Below are 4,175 nucleotides of genomic sequence, written 5' to 3' on the forward strand. Positions count from 1 at the left end.
CAATGCACCATGCCTCCCAATATTCGCGCTTCATCTATCAAATTCGTGCATGATCTCCGTCGCCGATTTGGAAAGCGTATTGCCAAACGATTCCAACTCAAATCCCCAAATCGTGCACCCACCACCATTACCAAAGTCCCGATTGTCATCCTGCTCCATCCATCCTACAGTGACACCAATACTGCGCCCACCCTCGCCCAGGTTAGTCTGCATTCTGTTTACCATTACTCTTGTGTTGGAGCAGTTCATGATCATGCATAACCATGATCAACCATGTCGTACCTTCCTATTGATAACTGAAAAATTGCTAACTGTGTTCTTTTATATTGTTGTACAAATAAACTCAACAGTACCTGACCTTTTCTTTGCAGTGTGTGTTCTTTTTTATAAAAAATTGTGACTCCAATTATTACAGTTACATATCCTTTAATTCTCCTCGTACATATTATTCTGTGGACTAATAAATCTCCTCGTACATATTATTCTATGGACTAATAAATCTCCCTTTCCTGCATTTTATTATTCAGTTCAAAAGTTTAGATCCAGGTTCAAAAAATAGTGCGTCTGTTCATTCTTCTATTAGTTGTATCTTCCTACATATGTAAGTTCAGTTCTTCATTCACTACCTTTTCATTGTGATAGGTAAAGACAATTACTTCCCTCTGCAATCCAACTATATAGAGAGATCGACGTCAAAAGGAACCTTGGGCTTTATATTCAAGTCGGCGAGGTAACAACCAAATTACGTCTTGTGCTTTTGGAAACCATGAGCATCCAAATTGTGTTTTTTAACTTGTACAAACACATCTGATCTGACAGACCTTTCTTTTTGGCTACAAGAAACAAGATGTGTTCAAATTATGTGTTGTTCTTTTATTTACTTGTACAAACACAGCCCGACTGGTTCATACAAAAACACTTAATCTAATGTATCTGTACATCAATTAATCTAATGTATCCTTCTTAGGTTCAAGTATCTGGACATCACCACCTATTTTCTCCATAGAGTTATAAACAAAAAAGGGCTTTCCATCTTACCCTCAATTAATCTAATGTATCCTTCATGCCCTTCGATCCCCCTCACTGGAACTTCCCTTAAACATCCAACTAGAGCAAAGCGTCCTGAATATAGAGTATGCTTCAGAGAAAAGTAAGACAGAACATCATTCCAGAGGAGATATGAAAAATAATTATTTTTCAGCAGATTATGTACCAAGAAAAATACATGAATTCAAAAATAAAACTTGCTGGCAAATAAGAGATCCCTGCATTAGAGTTGGTGAATCCAATCACCTTCCCTGGTTCAAGTAAATTACAGTAGCTAGCAAGGGGAACAAAATTAAGATGACCTTCTACTCTTTCAAAGGATGAAAGGGATGTGAAATCAAGATGTTCCTCTTCATCACTATGAGGGTATCCAACTAATTTAGCATCCTTCGTATTCATTTGCTTATCATCATGACCTTGACTATTTTGTGCCTCTTCTTTTTGCCCAGCTACCCTACCTGTTCTGTTAGATAAATACTTGGAGTTATCTTGCCCTTTGTGACCCATAATGTGGCATCACAGGAATACTTGTATCCTTTTTTATGGAACCATTTTGCCCAACCTCTAAATTCAGCGGTATTGTTCCCAGCTTGTTGATATCAGTTGAGTTTCCTTGGCAAAACTTAATACAAGCAGTCTACTTTACACTTCCCAACTGTAGAAGCACATCTACAGTTTTTTACTTGTATAATCACATCTAAAATGCACCAGTTTTTACGTGTAGTTCCAATAAGATTTTTTTGCTAAACCAATGTTTTTGTTAAATTAAACAGTAGAGGCCGCCATTGGTTCAGCCAAACAGAAAGTGTCCTCGCATATGTAGATTTTAACAGTATAAACACCCGGTGACTGCAGGCAGCCATTAGTTCCAGATTTTACCTTTTAGAATGCCAAGTACTCGATGAAGTGCAACAACAACATCCAATCCTGTCTTGCCCTTTGTGCCAAGAATGTGGCATCACAGGAATACTTGTAACCTTTTTTATGGAACCATTTTGGCCAACCTCTAAATTCAGCGGCAGTGTTCCCAGCTTGTTGATATCAATTGAGTTTCCTTGGCAAAACTTAATAGAAGCAGTCTACTTTACACTTCCCAATTGTAGAAGCACATCTACAGTTTTTTACCTGTACAATCACATCTAAAATGCACCAGTTTTTTACGTGTAGTACCAATAAGATACATTGTTTAGTGACTTACACTTAATAGTAGGGATTAAGTTATCCACGCTAATACAAAGTATGGACTCATCTTACTAATTCCAATGCACCAGCCACCAAGCAAAACAGGTATATAGCACATCTACAGTTTGGAAGTGATTTGTTTCCATTTTTTTAATTCTGGGTGTCTCTAATGATGTATCTAGGATAACCAGATACCTTGTGGTATCTTGTGTTATTTGTGAAAAGCTACTTAATCCTTCTCATAATTTTATTGTTGTTTTAATGGTGCTATGATCAATATATTATCGATAAAAGATCAATGGCACCATCTACACTTTACCAAAATAGGGCTACTTAATCCTTCTCATAATTTTATTGTTGTTTTAATGGTGCTATGATCAATATATTGTCGATAAAAGATCAATGGCACCATCTACACTTTACCAAAATAGGACGGTTGCAGCGGTATCTCCCTTTCCACCAGAATCTCCGTAAGCACCATCTAAACTTGCCCATTCTCAACTAGCAGATTTCCTTATGTGAAAATGAAGAACCAACAGAAACGAATCTAATGGGGCATAATGCTGGTCGCACACCATTAATAGACATCTCAAACACAAGCGTTACAGGTAAAAGTTTGTTCACACATGTCAATTAATGATTAAAACTTAATAAGTATGTGTTCATTAATACAAAAAGTTGAATTGTAGGTGATCAAATAGGATCAAACTCGCTTGGACCAATAGACGATGCTAATGAATGTAAGAGGCAAAGGGATAGAGAAAGATATGCCACGATGTCTATTGAACAAAAGAATGCGAAAAATAGGAAGCACCGTGAAGCACGTCAACGAAATAAAGGACTACCCCTAAAGTCTGAGTCATCTAGAGGTTCGTATTTAACTGTAGCACCATTGATCTCACAAATTTTGCCTTTTGTACCACCGTTTATTTGGCTAATGCTAGGATGATTATGGTAGGTCCTATTAAAAAGACTCCATCGGCTAGTAATTCTATCGAACGAAAGAGGCAAAGGGATAGAGAAAGGCGTGCAACAATGTCGGTTGAACAAAGGAATGAGTACAATAACAAGCGTTGTCAAATGCGTCAACGAAATAAGGGACAAAATGTGATGCCCGATGTTTCAGGAGGTGATGAAACCCATCAAATTTAAATTAAATATGTTTGTTCATAGACCTACTATTGTAAAGTAATTGTATTCATATTTCATAGATGGCGACAAAAAAGTAAATGTGGATCCAGATGATGATAGCGACTGGCTGCATCGGAACGAGACATTCCAGTCAAACGACTATGTCGCAACGACAGACCTTCTGCCTCCAGGTACATGAATGTTCACTTTACTAAAAATAGGAAAAATACAACAAATTTCGTGCAATTGAACCTATACATGCCATATTCTAGGTAGTGTGCATGAATCTGTTGGTGTCATTGGGGAACCGAGTATCGATGTTAGGGAGTATAGACTTGAACGCCTTAGGTTGTATAATCAGACACCAAAGCGAAAAGAGGCAAAGATAGAGTACATGAGAAAACGTAGAGTGCTACAGGCTAACACTCTGAATGTTGCGTCCATCGCCATGGAGGACCCAACATATACCCCTGAGGTTGTGCACCCTACAACGGAACCTTCAACAGTTACCACCTGCGACTGGGTTATCCCTGAATTCGTTAGGACACCTTTCCTACCAGCTCAAACACAGACCGAGGATGTCGGTTCATTCGATATGTCTACTAAAGCAATAAGACGTAAACATCATGTGCCGCGTGGGGAAAGACAAGCTATCTTAGCCCGTCGAAACAAACAATTTCTAGCATCCATTGCAAGGAACATGACTACTTTGAATGGGGATACTATCAGTGACGCCAACAACAATGGTAATTACTATCCAATCTTAAATGGATCTTGCACGACGACGATACCATATAGTCAGACTAATCGTGTGT

At 38.2% G+C, this 4,175-nt stretch overlaps 1 pseudogene; it reads left to right on the forward strand.

Annotated features, from left to right (window-relative positions):
- The first annotated feature begins 2,743 nt into the window (after positions 1-2,743).
- Positions 2,744-3,381, forward strand: LOC103653373 (uncharacterized; annotated as a pseudogene).
- The last annotated feature ends 794 nt before the right edge of the window (positions 3,382-4,175 follow it).

Source organism: Zea mays, chromosome 4 (genome assembly GCF_902167145.1).
Source record: "Zea mays cultivar B73 chromosome 4, Zm-B73-REFERENCE-NAM-5.0, whole genome shotgun sequence".
Classification (NCBI taxonomy): Eukaryota; Viridiplantae; Streptophyta; class Magnoliopsida; order Poales; family Poaceae; genus Zea; species Zea mays.